At 37.1% G+C, this 19,090-nt stretch overlaps 2 protein-coding genes across 2 annotated transcripts in view; one reads left to right on the top strand and one right to left on the bottom strand.

Moving 5' to 3' along the window:
- Positions 1-19,090, bottom strand: part of LOC149692471 (uncharacterized) — a 78,587-nt gene that overhangs the window by 22,032 nt on the left and 37,465 nt on the right. The gene's annotated exons all lie outside the window — the stretch shown is intronic.
- The window catches only part of LOC149692473 (uncharacterized), a 47,615-nt gene continuing 30,005 nt past the window's right edge, over positions 1,481-19,090 (top strand). The window contains exon 1 of the mRNA XM_089868236.1: positions 1,481-1,601. The gene's annotated coding sequence lies outside the window, so the exon portion shown is untranslated. The remainder of the gene's footprint in view (positions 1,602-19,090) is intronic.

The raw sequence follows: 19,090 nt of genomic DNA, 5'->3' as shown, positions 1-19,090 counted from the left end.
AAGTGTTCTACCACTCAGGAAAACAGAAGGTTGGTACAAAGAACTAAGTAGGAAAATAACAGAAACGGAGTGCAGTTAAAACAAAGCAAACAAACGAAACGACACACGTATACTACAGTACAGTATATAAGTTCAAAACGAAATGCGACCAAAGAGTAAAGGCAGGGATCTTAAGTATTTAAGTAGACCGGAATAACGTTCTTCCTGGGTTTAATAACGGTTGAATCTCATCTTGAAAGTGAGTACGTTCCACGATGTCTTCTATTATACCCTATTCGAGGGGTGGTTTCCCCCTATTTTTCCCTGAAAGGCTATAGAGGCTTTTATGGGCGAGCTATAAGACTGGATCTCTCTTTTCTATTTCTCGAGAGTCGAGCTTTCTCCCGAAATATCATCCTGAAGTAGGAGCCATAGGAAAGACGCGCGCAAAGCTAAAGAGCTCAAAGACGAAACAGAACCAAGATTTTTCCATCTAGGTTGGACTCTCCAACTATTCTTTTCCTAGGCAATGGAGCCAAGGCCTAATAGAAGAAAGTTTGACGCGCGCGAGTATAAAACTCTCTATGTATAAAACCACCCGAGTGTCGGACTCGGGAGATAGTTGGAGATTGGGCAATCTTATAGCAAAAAGGTTTTATTTCTCCAGGATGAGGATTTCAATAAATGACTGTAAAAATTATTCTACGAAATTTCATACTACTAATCATAATTAAACGATAAAAGATGTTTAAAATTGTTAGTACATCAATAAAATTTGGTATTTAAGTCGACGTTACAACAGCGCATGTGCACAGGTCCGGCGCGTTTAGGTTATTTATAATTATGTTATTTCGCTGAATCTATAACTGTATTTACTACTTATAAATGAACAATAAGCATTAGAAAGAAATTTAGTTATTTGAAGGTAAAGATACCACTAAATTATATCCTAGACTCTGAAGGCTTGCGTTGGCTTTCGTTAGTTTATAAATAAAAAACCTTACATTCATTAGAAAGTCAATGAAGATGAAATACAACAAATAAAAGAGTTACGTCATTTTGTCTCTATCTTCATCTATAAGATGATTCCAAGGGTGGCGAAAATGGAGAGGTGGAGAGAATGGTTCCCTACTATAGGATTTTGAGAAGGAAGAGACGGAGAGAGAAGGAGAGAGAGAAGTCCAGCTCTTGGTTGGCTTCAGACCATGTGCTCTCTGCGTGAGCCCAAGACGTGTTTCGCGAGGACTCCCACCCGCATAACTAGATACTTTCTAATTAATTTATTTAAGTGGTGACCATCCCAGGGATTATGTTATAATATCAAATCCAAAGAATAAAAATTCTTAGATAAATATTTAGATTTAGGACGTAGTTAGATAGGATTTAAATTAAAAAGAGTCGAATCATGTTAGGTAACGGTGTACCGAAGAGTGCGGGCATTTCCGAAGTTTTAAGCATTACCACGACTTTCATAGTGACTATTAATAGCGCTCATTCAAAGTACCCCGTTGTCAAATCTCAACCGCCTTGGGGAACTTTCTGGAATCAGCGTCAACCGTATTATAATGGACTACATTACGGATTCAAACGGAAAAGTAATCAGAAAAGAGCTAGGAGAGATGGTAAGTTCGTTAATTCTCAATTGCTTATGCGACGACACGACCTCTCGTGATCGTCATTAATCATAGCCAAATTATAACCGCGTATCTCGCGGTAGATAATTTATGATTAAATCTTGTATTTTAAGGTAATTAGCAGTGGTAATCTACCGTAATGTAATTAAGATTATATAACGTAAGATATTCGAATGTTAATTCTACAACACCGCATCTCCTTACTTTTTAGATGCAGATTTAAAAAAAAAATTTAAATTAGATAAATTTTATATTAAATTTAAGTATGTGAGGATGGTTATGGTACAACAGGACTATAATATTTATCCCACCGCGTTTATACGAGAGAATTTTAATATAGTTACACTCCTGCTAATTTTTGGAGGGAAAGAAAAACGTTTTTTAATTAAGGCACATATTTTTAGCGCAATTTTCCAGAAAACAATTAACGATTTTTTATAAAGTAATTAGAATTAATAATTCATATCAATATAGTATCTATAAATAAGTCTGGAGGGTCCTAGACATAAAATCCGATCTCTTATTATATCTTTACAGACTTCTCAAGTGAATAGAATAAAAAAAATTAACATATTTTAGGTCTATAAATATGCTTATGTAATCAAAGATCCCTAGCGCTGGTTTTCTTTCTCTTACATATCATCCATAGCCACTTTCAATTTCGGTTCTATATAGTTTTCCTCAGCGGGGGAAGTTTGCAAGGCTAATTTCGAAGCTTTTTCTTACTCAAAGTAAAAAGGGAAGCTAAATTTACATGAAGGAAAATGTACACACTCTCTGCTTTGAGAGGGAATTTTTTTTTATTTAAAGTATATAGACGACGACGAGAAAATTGAGTTAAGTCTAATTTAATATAATTTGATTTTGATGATAAAAAGGGACATGTTTGAATAATTTAATTTAATTTTGAATGTATTCTACGATCGGTTGAAACATTTTTAAAATTTTATAGTATAAAGGGTGTTACTAAAAGGGATAGGGTTTTGGTTTTGTTCGCATTAATACTAAGAAATTGTAGTTACTATTTTTCTGGTAACCTTAAATTTATTGGCAACAAAATCACGTCCGTTTATAAAAGAAATATCAGATTCAAAATTGGCAATAAAATAGTTTTAACTTTATGGGAAAACATCAAACCATCGCAATATTTAAAAATTTAAGGTGTAATAAATTGAAAAGCAATTTTCCAAAAAAAAAATAATAATAATAATAATAACCCACAGCTATTAAAATTTAAATCAACCTCCATCTTTTGATGCAAAAGATCGAATACGCTCCTTCCTATTGGGACATTAAAAACCTCAAGTCATATTTCAAATTGATCTCTGTACATCCGCCTTTCCAATCTAAAAAAAAACCCCACACCTAAAACCTTACTTTTATTGGCATCAGAAATTTCAGAGGTCCTCTTTTTTTCGGACTGTCTCAACCCTTACCTAAAAGCTAACTACAGCGCTGGGAATATCGCGGCGTAAAAACTTTATCGCCAGTAATAAATGGTATTAATTTTTCATCGCACCGTTTCTAAGTACGTTTCCCCGGTAATAAAGCGAACGGAGTTTATAAAAAGAGTGTGGCCCTAAAAACAAATTTGCCCGAAAACTCAAACCGAGCTCAAAAATCTAGGCTACAGATTTAGTTTGAAAATTTTAAAAATGGGTTTCGGGAAATGTGTAAAATTACAAAAGTAATTTCGAAAGAAATTATTCACATAAAATAAACAATGTATGGGATGACCTCTGACCTCTAGTATCTAGACTTCGTCACGACACGGATCTTAGCGCCTCAAATTAATAATAAAACAATATGAAGAGAAAAAACAAACACTCATTTTATGAACTCCTAACTCGCGCTAAGGTTGAAAGAATTCCTCGTGGTTTCTCACTTCCTTCACAAAAATAATGTTCAGTTCAAATTATAACCGCTAATGAATAATAAACTGTGTATGGCAGACAAAAATACAATGCCCCCAGCTTTATACTCATTAATTATACAAAGCTGAATTAAAGTCGCGTAACCCAAGTCACAGTGCACGAGCTCGAGCTCCGTTATTTCATTTAATTAAAGCTCAGTTTTTGATTATAGAAACGTCAGAAAATAAGAGCCGGCAATTAACAACCCATATAGGGGGTGTGATGTAAGGCCTTTCAAAAAAGGTAAAGATAGACGTTAATAATGTGAAGAAAAAGGGCGTGTTTTTAAATTACGTTATAAAGAAAAGTCAACTATATATATATATCAATTTATGGACTTCTTTTAAATTATAGTTAAACTTTGTTTTAAATTTGCGAAATGAGAGAGTATTGTTTTACCCAGATTTACTTCGTTAGCTGCTTGCCTAATTCATTATCTTTCGTACGCGCCTTGAATATAGAGTTCCGTATCAACTAGAAAAGGGGTAAAATATGATATCTTAACAGAGCATTTCGTTAGAATTTAGGACATTTTTGCAGTAAATTGGTTTAATGACTCGTATTCAGATGGGAACGAGACAGGTTGACAGCCATATTTAAAAGTTACTTAGCCCTAGTTGGATAAAATAGGATTTTGCTTTATACAAGGATGTGTTTTATAATTAATATTATTAATTAGTAATTAGCTAATTGCTTTTATACTCGTAGTTTTGGTTCAGATTTCTGTATAAAGTAAATGGGGAAGGGTATAGGTAAGTTTCTATCAACCAATATAATTTGAGATGCCTTATAGATTCAATAAAACCCTTTTCTTCTCCACAATCCACAAACCAATTTAACAAAGTGTTAAAAAGTTTTCACCACAATCTAAAAAAGTTACAGTAGAAATCCGATAACACCATTGTAACTTTCTTTCGACACTTTAAAAGTTCAATCTTAAAATACCATAAAATCCTACGAAAACCAACACAAAATAAGACGCATTCCAAGATTGGGAACAAGAAGGGCTTAATCCAAGACTTAAAATAAATCCTCTACCACGAACGAAAATCTTTCGATCGTTAAACACCAAAGACCTTTTCTATTTCTTCCTACTTTAAATTTTTAACGAACTATTCAAAAGTATATTCCTACGAAGATATCAAATACTTCTCAAATTCTTTTACTTTAACACGTATAAAAATGGGTGGGGTTTCTTTGATAAGATTATTTCAAATTTATATATTTCTCAGATGGTGTAGAATAATTTTAACTTGGGATGTGACGTGCAAAAAGAAAAACAAAACGAAGAAAACAATTTGTTTGGAAAAATATTTCTCTCAGAAGAGAAAACGGGTGTTTCGATTCCCACGCAATCCAATAAACATTCTTCCTTCTTAAACTCAAAAAGGGAATAGGAGTTTGCATTTATGAAAACCCAAGACAGCCTAAGAAACTTATAGAAAAGCGCCAAGGCCTCGGGAGAGATCTTTTGCCGAATGATTCCTAAACTCGTACTCAAAGTGACGGTAAACAAAACTAAAAAGATACCAGAACCGAACCCAATAATCAACTTGCGTCCAATTAGAAAATAATTTCAAATTATGCAAGCTAGTCACGCTTATTTTCAAGAGAAATGTTAAGCCTTGGCCGAATGCTTCGCTATAATTCATTTAAACTCGTGCAGCAATGACCTTTACCCTCTCTTTTAAAAAAAATTTCTCTCTAAGCCTCGGTTACCACGTTCGATCTTTAGGTTGCCAAACATCTCCGAACTCTAGAGAGAAAGATATTTATTTCCTTTATCAATTTAAAACAATTCCTAGCTGTTCACTATATCTCGTTTCTCTTTGTCTATACGCATAATCTACCTCATTTTACGATCACAGTATTGTCGATTCTCTCTCCCTCTCTTACTTCCGCTAATCAAACAAATTCGGGCCTTGGCTATACAATACCAAAGTTTAAATCAAATTTGCTTTTCCAACTTGTATTGGGGATAAATTATTCAAAATTTCAAAGGAGAAAGGATCGTAAATGTTTGGTTAGGTTTTGGATTATATTTGAGAATCTTAGATTAAGGTTATAACGTACTTTTACTGGAGTTCAAATAATTTGCGTGTATATATATAAACAAGCTTGTTTACCATAATACTAAGACGTGTTTGTAGTGTAAATAATTAAACTTAGGTTAATATATTACGAATTCTTTTTACAGTGAATAATTAATCCTAACGACAAGGCTTAGTGCTTTTAACCAATACTGAACCAAGGCTAAATAAAGGGTAAACAGATTATAAACAAACTTTCATCGTAAAATATTATTACACGTAAACAGATGTAAATAAGTACTCCATGAATTTTAACAATGTGTTTTGTAACTTATATGATGGTTGTAGTTTTCCCAAAATGTCTGTTTATAGTTTTGAAGTTCTCTTGTTTAATGCCGTGTACAATTTTAAATTACGTCACTAAATCTTGTAACTAAAGTCCTGTAATATCGTCTAAATTACCCTTCACACATCTTTTTACAACTTTTCTTCCCGTATTTAAAAAATATGGCGCTCATTTTTATGACTTTGCTAGCGGGGGCCAATATTACAAGTCATTTTACAAACTTCAGAGTGAATTTATTCAATTTCCCAATGAGTATTGTTCTGATAAAACGTTTTCTGTTACTCTGAAAAATAAAAAAGTCGAAGTCCCTTCCGTATCTTTCAAGGACGTTCAAGATATGTACTGATCAATATTCATCGGTTAATTTAGAGTATTCACTTCCTACTTTTGCATTTCGGTCTGGTAACTCTAGATATTATATAGAGATGTAAGGCCATGATCCAAATTGTCGCGGCGATCAAAAATGAGCTAGGCCTAAACTAACGGCCTAACGTCTACGGCTATTACGATAAAAGCTTAGACCATTCATAGATATTAGAAACATATATATAGAGAGAGAAATAAACTATCCAGAAAATATGGCAGAAAGAGGTATTTAATAAGAAGTTTCATGGTATAGAGAGCTTTCGTTTGAGGCGTGAGATTATTTAAACTTTACTAATTAGCCCAATCACGTATTTCAAATATCCACTTAGGTCAACGTATTCCCACCTATTCTCTGAATAGAACCCCCTGTTTTTTGACAAGACCACATAAATCCTAATTACTCCAAAGTATGGTGCGAGTCCGCGAATAACCAACTTCGGCCCTTCCGTTTTTAGACCCCAATCTTATGAACCCGCTTCTTCTACCCATCCTCTCCATCCGAAAATTTTCCGGAGCCTAAAATGGCTTTTCGTCGAACTACTAGGGCTTGTTTCGGTAATGGTTCTAGTCTAGAGCAAGCTGATGGTCACCCACCAAAAAACCCATCAAGAGATTGGGTCTCATATGAGGAAAAGTGGGAACAAACTTAAATTGGCTCGAATTTTAATTTCTTTTTTATTAAAAAAGAAAAAAGGCCAGGAATCTCGAAACATAGAGCTCAATAAGCTGGCGATGATAATTTGCATAAAATATGCATTTAAATTCCAACAGAAACCATCACTAAGACTAGAGATAATCAAAATACATTGAAGGAAGTTTGGTGTGCAGGATCAGAAATTTTCATTATTTTGTGAATGACTTTTCTAAAATAAAGACTGGCATTCTAAGAAGGTATTATTTGATACCTGATGTATTTTAATCACTAATCAATCAGTCAGTATGTGTATTTCGGAAATATATGCATGGATTCTCCCACGTTAGATATCGGTTGTCAGTTGAACAGGTTTTCCATATAGAAAGAATTTATGAGATTGGTATAAGGAAATTCAGTTCGCTTACCATATATTTGTGAAATTTATTCCAGTCAAAGATGGATCGAAGCTACTCGATAATTCAAAAGGGCATCTAAACTTTGAGAATTTAAACCGTTTCCGAATCTAACATAACCTACATAAATATAGCGCAAAATTCACTACTTTAAATTCCAAACTAAACTCTACGAAGTCAAAAATCAAACTAAGCGAGTATTGGATTAATTGATTAAATTTTGCAGAGATTATATGAACCGTGTTAAGAACCAACTCCCCAATTATGTCAAAACCTAACATATTTTCTATTATTCTTGAATTTGTTTGGAAAACCTACTTCACTTCCTAACTATGTTTATCTCAATTCTGCTGATAATCTCTCATGCAGGATAATTTAAAAAAACCTTTTATAAAATACGTGGAATTGAATTTTACCTTATTGACTCAATTTTTCTTCTATAAAATAGGAGCAAATATTATGAAAAATGTGGCAAAGTAAAAAGGTAAATAAAAAAATGACCGAAAACAATAAGTAAACTTTGGTTTTGGCGGTGAAGAATAGCGCTGGGTTGGGAGAGCTTTTAATTGCTTGGTAATCTACCGACCGGACTGAAACAGTTGGTAGATATTAGGATGGACTTGGTGAGGTTGAATTTAATAGTGCAAAGGAGGTGGAAACTTGAGTTGTATTTCAAAAAAGGTTATTTTATTACACTAAAAAATTATTTAAAGTTTTACTAGGGAGTTGGTAGTTTCTAAAAATTATAAGGGTACTATAAGGTGGAGACCCTTTGGTCAGAGAGCTACGAATGGAATGCATAAAATTTCCCTTTCACGCCAAGCCTTTATAGAAGGCATCATTGACGTCATCGTCTTACGGGGGCTTTCACCTTTGCTTCGCAGGCGAGGTGCGGGCGTGGTTTTGAAAAGTTTTGGGGTACCGCTTTTTGGCCCATGACGTCAATGATGTTTATCAGGGGTTTTGGGGAAAATTTGGAGTTTTACGTTGGGGGTGGTTTTGAAGGGGTCTTGGCGTTTTAGGAAAGTTTGAACTGGTTTCGGGGTTGGCTTCTAAGGGATTGGGAATTTTGTTTTTCTCTTATTTTTTAAGGTTTGAATACATGTTTACAGAATAATTTTAGGATGATTTTAACAAAGGATTTTGACATTGAATTTTACATAGTTTACAAATTAATTATTTCGCGTGAATTAAATACACAATTTCTTAACACTCCCCCCGGTAATACGAAGTATTACCAAGGGCACAATTTACGCGGAATCGCTGATTTCAAGGTTGCACAAGTGTTGTACGGCACGTTTAATGTTATTATTGTTTTTGGTTCTTACTACACAAGACCGCACTTTTTTATCACGACCGAGTATTACTTCTTGGATGAGGCCGATATTCCACATGTGACGTGGAATCTTTTCGTCGTGTATGAGTACGACGTCTCCGACTTTAAACGCGGCTTCGTTTTTAGCGAGTTTTGAATGGTGAGCGGAACGAAGTTCCATAACGTACTCGCGTCTCCAGCGATTCCATATTTTTTCTATTGTGGCTTCGCGATATTTGAGTCTTTTGGTCATTTCTTGACGTGACATTGGAATTACTTGGTTTTTGGCAAATGTCAATGGCGGCAGTGACGTAATTCTGCGCCCAATAAGAAATTCAGCGGGCGCGAGGGGCATTGGTTCTCTTAAATCATTATAAATATATGTAATAGGTCTACTGTTAATTATTGCTTCTGTCTCAATTAAGATGGTCTCTAATTCGGTATAATTTAACGAGGCTCTACCTAGACATTTTTTAAGGATATTTTTTGTCGAGCGTACTAATCTTTCCCATATTCCTCCTTGCCACGCGGCTCTTTCTACTATAAATTTCCATTTTATTCCTTTATTACCGAAGAATTCTTTTAATTGGTCAAGCTTTAGGTTTTGCCAAATTGTTCTGATATCTGAATTGGCCTTTTTGAATGTTTTGGCGTTGTCTGTGTAGACTATTTCTGGCACGCCTCTCCTAGCTATTATCCTTCTAAAGGCTAATAGGAAGTCATTGGTATTTAGCGACGGAACGAGTTCCAAGTGGATAGCTCGAGTAATGGCACAAGTTGCTAAACAAATGTAGCACTTTTGGTCTTGGGACTTGTTTTTTACTATTAAAGGGCCTGCGAAATCAATACCCATAATTGAGAAGGGAGGGGATTCTGACAGTCTATCTTTTGGTAGTGTAGCGGTAGACATATCACCTGGTTTCGCATTCAACCTTTTACATATGACGCAATCTTTAACTACAGAGCGTGCTAATTGTCTCGCCGAGGGTATCCAATATTTCTCTCTTAACTGTGTGACTGTATCACTAATACCTGCGTGATGGATTTGGATATGGCTTCTAATTATAAGCAGTTTAGCTAATCTATGTACCTTTGATATTAGTATGGGATGTTTTTCAGAGTAGGAAAAACTGGATTCTTCCAACCGTCCGCCGACGCACAAAATACCAGTTTCGTTCAGGATTGGTTTTAGAGGGGCTATCTTAGAGTTGGGGTGGATTGGTTCTCCATTCTTTAATTGTCTAATTTCAGGTCCAAATTCTAAGGTCTGTACTGATTTTATCCAAGCTATTTCTGCCTTTTGTAATTCTTCCGCACTAACTGGGCCTGTAATTTTGTTTGGATTTCTGAAGTTGTGGGCGGCTCGGAATAAATAGGCTGTTATTCTTAATACCTTATTAAGGTGGTAGTGTTTTGATAAATCAATTAAGGTGTGGATCCCTAGGGGTTTGGTTATATTTATAGCTAGGGTTAGTTTCCTTCTTTCGCTTGCTACGGGTTCTAAATCCTTTTCAGAGGGTTTACGCGAATTTGGCCAATTTTGTTTAGGTTCTTTTAACCACGAGGGTCCTTCCCACCATTTACTATTGTTTTTCATGTCTTCGGCTTTCATGCCTCGGGTAGGAAAATCAGCAGGGTTATCTTTTCCGGGGACGTGGAACCACATTTCCCCTTTGGTTAGTTTTTGGATTTCGGAAACCCGGTTTGATATAAAGGGCTTCCATTGGGTGGAATCGCCGGTGACCCATGCTAAGGCTATTGTAGAGTCTGTCCAAAAAAATATTCCCACTAGGTTTTTGGTGAAAACTTGTCTAATGTTGTTTGTAAGCCTAGCTCCTAATAGGCAACCCATTAGTTCTAGCTTGGGAAGTTTTAAATCTAAACTAGGGTCTTGGTTTTTTAGAGGGGTTACTCTCGACTTAGCGGTGACTAGATATGTTCCTATTTGGTTGGCTATTGTTTTATACCTAACATAAACACAGGTGGCGTAGGCTTTTAAACTCGCATCGGAGAAACAATGGAGCTCAATTTCTGCTATTTCGTTTGTGGCTTTGAAATAGTAGTTTCTTTGGATTTTGAGGTGGTGTAGGAGAGGTAATTCATTTACCCATGTTTCGAAAATACCCTTGGTCTCTTGGGGAAGCTCTGTATCCCAATTTTCCTTGGTTTCCCATAACAATTGTAATAACATTTTTGCCCTAATTGTGAATGGGCAGAGTAGGCCTAAGGGATCGAAAATTTGCGCGATGAAACTAAGCACCTGGCGTTTGGTAAATTTCATAACCTGACTGGTTTTGATTAGATTGGAGAGGTTAAATGTTAACATGTCCGAATTAGGGTCCCAATTTACACCCAATACTTTATTTTCTATGGTCTCAGTATTTTGTTCGAATAATTTTGGGCCCCCTTGGTTATCATGCTTTGTCCATCTATCTCTTAAATCCTGGGAGTTAGTACCCCATTTTCTAAATCTCATCCCGGCTTCCTTCATTAATTTCGCGGCACTAAGGGATACTTCATAACCTTGGTCTACATTTTCTACTGAGGTGGTGAGGTCGTCGACAAAAAGGTCATTGTTTAGTATATGTCTGGTTAGATCTGGTAGGTCTGTGGCTTGCTGGATGTGGTATTTAATGGTACAGCCTAACAGAAAGGGACTTGAGGTTACCCCAAAGGGTACTCTCGTCATTCTTAGGGTTATGTAATGGCCTATTTTAATACTATCATTTTCCTCCTGGAACCAGATAAACCTTACGGAGTCTTTATCTTCCTCATCCAAAGCTATTTGCAGAAATGCCTTTTCAATATCTGCCACTATTGCTATTTGGTTATTTCGAAATCGGGCAAGAATTAATAGGAGGTTAGGAGTTAAATTGGGACCTGGTAGTAGGCAGTCATTTAGGGAGGGTTTCCCATAGGCATGTGATGAGCCGTCTAAAACGACACGTGTTTTGGTTGTTTGGACATTTTCCCTTTCTACACCCTGGTGTGGCATGTAATACATGCCTGGTTTTGAGATAGTTAATTGGTCTTGGGGTACTACTTCTGCTATGCCTAGTTCTAATTGTTCTTTAATCACGGCCCTATAGCGTTCATAGTAGCTGGGGTCTCTTTGGAATTTCTTTTCTAAACTTTGGGCTCTTTTCATGGCTACAGCTTGGTTGTCTGGTAATGCTTCTTTGCTAAGCTTCCATGGAAATTTCACTACGTAACGACCTTGGGTATCGTCAAACGTAATATCCTCAAAAAAAGTGGTTAAGGCTAGGTCATTGGGATTTTCCTTGATTTCTGAGCTATCAATACCGAGGGTTTCTAAATCAAAGAATGTTTTTAAGGTTTGATTTACTCGTTTTTCCCCTAAGCTAATTAACATGGAAGTTACAGATTGGTTAGATTTAGCTAAGGTTGAGCTCTTTTCTGGTCCACTTAGGCACCAACCTAATTTGGTCTCTAGCGCTACTGTGCGGGGTCCTATTCTTTCTGTTCTCCCGCTGACGATTTCCCAATAAAAATCAGCTCCTATTAGGATATCAATATCAGGTTGTTCTGATTCAATTTCTAAGGCGGGTTCACAAGCTAAACTTATCCCCTTGGTTTTCAGGATTTCTTGAATTTCTGAATCATGGGACTTGGAAAAGTCGTATGTTAAGAACCTTTGGACAATACAAATGATTTCTACTGTTTCATTTGGATTTTGTTTATTCTCTAAGGTGACCCTTACTCTCTTATGTTTCTCTTGGTGGGGATCTTTGTTTCCGAAACTAAAAACATCTAATTCTTGGTCCCCCACGATTGGTAGGTTTAATTTCGTGGCAAGTTCTTCCTTTATAAAACTACCTTGGCTCCCCCCGTCTAGGAAACACTTAGCTATTCTAGAGTTTTTTGGTTGGGAGGGATGTTTGGCTAGGGCTATTGCTCTTTGGAGCAACACATTTTGGCTGGAGGTTTTAATTGGCGCCAAGGCCATAGTTAGGTTTTCTACTGGATTTTGGTCTTGGTATTTTACGTGCGTTTGGGCGTGGTTGTTTTCCTGACTTTGGTTTTGCACGGGAACTAAATATTGGACTTGGTTCTGGCCCTGGTTTTGGATTTGGTAGGCGTTTTGGCTTTGGACTTGCGCCACTAATTGGGTTTGGGCTTGATTGGTTGACCTTTTGTGAGAGGGGTTTTGTTCACATACGGCAAAATGATGCATTCTACCGCATGTTTTGCAATTTCTAAATCTAGATGTACACCTTTGAGCGTCGTGGTTATTGCGAAGGCAGATGTAACATCTTCCGCTATCCCTAATTATTATTCTTTTTTGTTCCATGGTATAATTGGCGCAATTTAGGGTTTTATGGGTATCGTTTTTGCAGAATATACAGTAAGTAAATTCCTGGTTTTTAGGAGCTTTATTTACTCCGGTGGCTAACTGGGCAGCTGACGGTCTTCTAGGATTATTATAATTATGTTCGTACCTTGACCTATTTCTAAACCTATCTGGATTTTTCTCTGAATTTATGGGGCTGGCTAAGGGCATGGTTCTCTGACCGTCAACTAGTAATTCGGCCATTTCTCTACTCTCCACTTGTCCCCTTAGAAATTCTACTAATTCGTCGGGGTCCCAAACCGATCCATTTGTGGATGGTTTTCTCTGAGCACAGTAGGCGGTCCTTATATCGTTAGGTAAACAGGCTAGAATATTTGGACAAAACCCTTCGGCTTTTACGGTTGGATCTATTCCTAAACTCTTAAGGCTTCTAATGCTAACCTCGCAATTATCTAAAAGGGTACGGAGGGCTTTTACATTGTTTGAATTTGCAACCGGCTGAATTTCTTTTAATTTCTTATAATGGAGATGGACTGCCATGTCATTTTTATCGTACCGTTTTTTAAGAATTTTAACCGCTTCATCGTAAGAACTGTCTACTTCGTCAAATCCGTCGATGGCCTGAAGGGCCTCGCCTTCTAAAAATCCCGTTAAATAAATGAGCTTTTCTACCTTTGAGATGCCTTGTTGTTTTTCGATGACCGCGTTAAACCTTGACCAGAAACAGTTCCATTTCGCGTGGTCTCCTGAGAATGTTGGAATTTTTATCTCCGGCAGCTTGGAGTTGTTTCTGGGTACACTGGCGGGTGGCTGGTTTGGTGTGGCGTTGACTCCGTTGATCTGCGTCGATCCACTATAGTTGGAGGTTGAAGAAGTTCCGTTGGTTTGGTGGGCCTTTCGGGCAGCTCTTTCGGCCTTTAGCTTCAATTCCGAAATTTCCTCACGGAAGGCAATGGTGGCATCTGATTCGGTTTCCATCTCATCATCGTCCGTAATCAGGCTTAGTACTTTGGCGTCCGCGACTATGACGTCATCTTCCCTTTGGATAAGCATGGCAATAGCGTCTTCCACTTCTTCCGCGTCGATGCATGCTCCCTTTAGCAGGCTTTTAAGCGCGTTTATTTTTCTGGTGGCGGCGTTTCTCGCGCTTTTTTGGGAGGCGCGGGCAAGTTTCGTCTCTCTGACTGGATCCGTTGGTTTAGTGTTAGCCATGTTAGTGGCAGAATTCGCGGCGTTTTTGGAGGTTTGTGTAGTCCGCCTGGTCTGCTCGCTTCCAGAGGAGTTGGTGGTGGTTGTTTGGTGTGATCCAGAGGTATTGCATTCGTTTTCGGGATCTGGCATTTACGCGAGGAAGTCCGGTTTAATTACCGAGGAAGTCCGGTTTAATTACCGAGGAAGTCCGGTTTAATTACCGAGGAAGTCCGGTTTAATTACCGAGGAAGTCCGGTTTAATTACCGAGGAAGTCCGGTTTAATTACCGAGGAAGTCCGGTTTAATTACCGAGAAGTTCAATTAAGATCGGGTTTAAATACCGAGGAAGTCCGTATTAATTTACGAGTTCATTTAAGATCCGGTTTAAATACCGAGGTGGATCGCATTAAATTACGAGGAGTAAAAGTTCGAATTTCCGGTTTGAATACCGAGGTGGATCGCATTAAATTACGAGGAGTAAAAGTTCGATTTACATACCGAGGAGTTCGTTTAAAGGTTCCGGTTTTAATCCCGGGTCTTTCGGCACCATGAAGAATAGCGCTGGGTTGGGAGAGCTTTTAATTGCTTGGTAATCTACCGACCGGACTGAAACAGTTGGTAGATATTAGGATGGACTTGGTGAGGTTGAATTTAATAGTGCAAAGGAGGTGGAAACTTGAGTTGTATTTCAAAAAAGGTTATTTTATTACACTAAAAAATTATTTAAAGTTTTACTAGGGAGTTGGTAGTTTCTAAAAATTATAAGGGTACTATAAGGTGGAGACCCTTTGGTCAGAGAGCTACGAATGGAATGCATAAAATTTCCCTTTCACGCCAAGCCTTTATAGAAGGCATCATTGACGTCATCGTCTTACGGGGGCTTTCACCTTTGCTTCGCAGGCGAGGTGCGGGCGTGGTTTTGAAAAGTTTTGGGGTACCGCTTTTTGGCCCATGACGTCAATGATGTTTATCAGGGGTTTTGGGGAAAATTTGGAGTTTTACGTTGGGGGTGGTTTTGAAGGGGTCTTGGCGTTTTAGGAAAGTTTGAACTGGTTTCGGGGTTGGCTTCTAAGGGATTGGGAATTTTGTTTTTCTCTTATTTTTTAAGGTTTGAATACATGTTTACAGAATAATTTTAGGATGATTTTAACAAAGGATTTTGACATTGAATTTTACATAGTTTACAAATTAATTATTTCGCGTGAATTAAATACACAATTTCTTAACAGGCGGGAAACAAAAAAGAGGCGCGCGATAAAAAAACAACAAACCCTCGAGCGGAAAATTCGATTAATTTTAACAAAAAATGGTTCGTAGAGTAAACCCTACATCGCATCGATCAAAACTCGGTTCACAGTAAAGTGTATTAACAACTCTTTAGGCATTTCCGTTAACCAGAAGTTAAAAAAATAATTTACTTTAGAAAAATAGGTCAAAAATGAAAAGAAAAAACACATTTTATACCAAACGATATAAAAATCACAGCACGTTTTTACCGTCATCAAAAACACACTCCAATTGTGTCTAAAAAATATATAACTTGTGTCAGGGTATGTGTTTTTTCTTAGAAAAGGGTCTTTGTACCAGTATATTTTTGCAATTGGGAACACAAAGAATATAGAGAACAAAGAAGACCTAAAACTAGAGTTTAACAACACACAGTCTATTTCCTATAAACCTTACACGTCAAAGAAAATCTATAGTCTTTGGGGCTACCACTATAGGACTAGAGAGAGTTGCCAACGATGGACATGATTGAAGATGTCCGGAAATGTATCTTAAAAAGTTCCCGTGAAAGAAAAACGACTTGTTTTATTTTGTCCCCCTTCTGAGAAAGAAATAGTTCTAGGCTTATCTGTATGGGCGACGTTATACAATCCCAAAAATTGTTATAGATGGTGCAGTACCATCCCCTATCTACTCTAATTTTTTTCCTTTCTTTCACGAAACACTGTCGTCTGCTATAAAGAATGTATACTTTATATGGGAACCTAACTGGAACCCGACTCCTTTCATCTAGACTACGTTTCCGAACTCCACTTCCGGATTCTAACCGACGTGACATCCTAGATCCACCCATGGCCTGGCAATTCCTGAAGCCCATTTCCTTTTTACCGAGACAGTAGCTTTGGAAGTGTGGGGTTGGTGGGTTGGTATTCGCCAAGAAAGTGTTAACGAAAGTGAGAGGAAACGCGATGTTCATACAGATAACGGTTCCTTGATGCTTGATCTTTCGGTAGCCTAATCTTTGTAGTCTTAAATGCATCTCGAAGGATTGTTTGTGAGGGAAGTGTGAATGAAGTAAAAGGCAGAGAATATTTTATAATTTGAATCTGTAACCGCTTCCAGTTTATTAACGATAATAAGGCGATGATATTCATTATCAAATTTTTAAAATCAATATTTCCCAACGAAAATTTCAAGTACAACAATATCCTTTTGTAAATAAGTACGTCATAGATTTCACCCCAAGAATAATCAAAAATAAATAAAGAAAAATGCTGTTTTCTATGAAGAAAGAGTACAGCTTCTCAGGTTGAATTATTTACTATACATCCATTGATTTTGTCCAATGAAACGATGGGAGGAAATAAAAAGAAGGAATCCCTAGGGTGCTATAGAATCAGGGCTACTTTTGGACACCGCTGATTTTTGGGTGCATGGTCATCAATTGCCATATACCATACCAATTTGCCATTCATCACTACCGAAAATTCTGTTCATGACACTCTTAAAAGAGTAACGCCTTTCCCAGCCTACTTCATCGAGTCTAAAACTATCCACGCCCATGTCTTACAAAGCCAGCAGTCTGCTAGTGGTACTACACCGCTAAAGTCTTGTTCGACTTACATCCCAAAAATTTCCTTCTTTCTTTTTTTCTTCGGGTTGAAAGTTTAACAGACCCTGAACTTTTTGAATAAAATATGACCCACTAAAAGTTTGAACTCCAGGCACAAGTATATTTGGATCACATCACATTGGGGCCAGGCCAAGTCTTAACGAGAGACCCCCTGGAGTGGGTTTGGATATACGAAGGAACATTAAAGGAAAAAATAAGAAGCCACTCAAGAAGTTGTTTAGAGAATGACCCTGGGGAACTAAGCCTAACTCCGCTTTTTAAAAGTGTAACTTACAAAATCAGAAGTGTAAAGAGAAAAGAAGTATAAAGAAACCTTAGTAAATTAAGGGACTAAGGCTTAATAGGACAACGTTTTTTTCTTGTTAAATTAAGATAATGGCGCTATGTTCTTGATTCTTGCGTAATTGAACCAGATAGGAGAATATAAAAAGTACTTTTGACGATATAAAAATTGTTGCAACTACCTACAGTCACTGGTTGCTGCGGTTATAGTAAATTATTAATCATTTTAAAATGTATTTTTTTTTATATAAAAATATCTTAGTAAGTGTGGGAAAGGTATACCCACATCCCGGTCACAAATTTAAACTTTGCTAAGCCTAAATAGAATTTTTTTAAATTATGCCTATTCTCGTACCATGGAACACGAAACCCTACAAGAAAACTATTAGGCTTAGCTGATAGAAAACTGTTAGTAACCGGTCATAGATTATTTCTGATACAGTATTCAAATCGAAAATGTCAAAGGTTATGAACTGGCCGTTATCTTTTATTTATAACCCAGACTGGTCGGCGCGTCCATCAAAGGAAGGCAATATGTCTGTTTTTTTCCCTACCCAATGATGGTGGTAGATGATCATCCCAATCAAAGAATTCAGCGCGTGGAACGCTATGTCTTTTTTAACCCTAACGTATAGGTTTACGAGTACTGACCAATGAAAACGAACTATTCTTGCTGGTAAGAGCAAAAACACAAAGAAACGAGGAATTGAGTATGGTCAATCTTTTAACCCAACAGGGAAGGACATCAGCGGCGATAGATATACCAAAGGAAATTTATGGACATATCCGCGTTGCTGGTCAGTTCGAGTGGGAGGGGGGGGAAGGCATATAGACATATTGGTATAACCACCAGATATTTTCCGGTATCGACACGACGGGTCTCATTGGTATACTGAGCGGAAGAAAGATTTTTCTGGCGTTTCACGCTTCAAATTTCCTATCCATCAAGGTTCAAGGAAGTTTTCTAAGTCAATGCATGCTTTGACAAAACGGGTGCTGAGGAAACTCACCGAGACGGATCAGTCACTCTAACAATCTCTCGATCGCCTAGCTTCGTTACTTTCTAGCATAAGTCTTCCTTGAATTTACTCAATTATCTAGTGAATCTTGAAGCCCATCTCCTAAGTGAACCAGTATAGTTTACAACGTTGGTTTTTATTTACACTTCCAGGCACAATTTTCCAAGGTTTGAAAGATTTTTATTAGCAAGTGATCACCTTTGCGACAAACGTTCAGCTTCTAATGTAAATGGTTTAGGCTAGGCGTGTCAACAGTTGTATTAATTGCATTAGTAATTAAGACTCTTAAGAAATTATTGTTAAATATTCATAGATAAATTGTATAAACCTCTTGATTAAAACCAGAGTTGGTGCGAGAAACACGGAGATTTGGAGCTTGGCGCGAGACGGATGGAATGCATGACATAATTACAGAGAGACAACAGACTGTATAAGACCCGAGAATTATAGTTTGGATCCTCCGCATTTAATAGGGCCAGTACGCGACTCAGATTAATTATCATCCGGAATACCTAAGCCTAATACGCGTCCGGTTCGTCAAGCGAATAATCCTAACTGGAAATCGATGACGAGATAAGATTCCTGTATATATAACCTCCGTTATATTGTCAGCATTGTTTGGTTTCCAAAATATATAACTATTTGGTGTAATTTTCCCATTAAAATCGAACGCGGCGAAATATTTGAATAGGGGTTTCTCAATATAGTTAAACATCATTTAAACGAGTCCAAGGCTTAGTTAAAATGATGTCATTGCGTTATATAAAATCATCAATACGAACAAGCCATCAAAACC

The sequence above is a fragment of the Phalangium opilio genome, unplaced genomic scaffold (assembly GCF_054372755.1).
Source record: "Phalangium opilio isolate 3A_F unplaced genomic scaffold, DU_Popi_V2 ptg000024l_1, whole genome shotgun sequence".
Classification (NCBI taxonomy): Eukaryota; Metazoa; Arthropoda; class Arachnida; order Opiliones; family Phalangiidae; genus Phalangium; species Phalangium opilio.
Note: the sequence above shows the minus strand (reverse complement) of the source record. Positions and strands in the feature narration are given on the sequence as shown.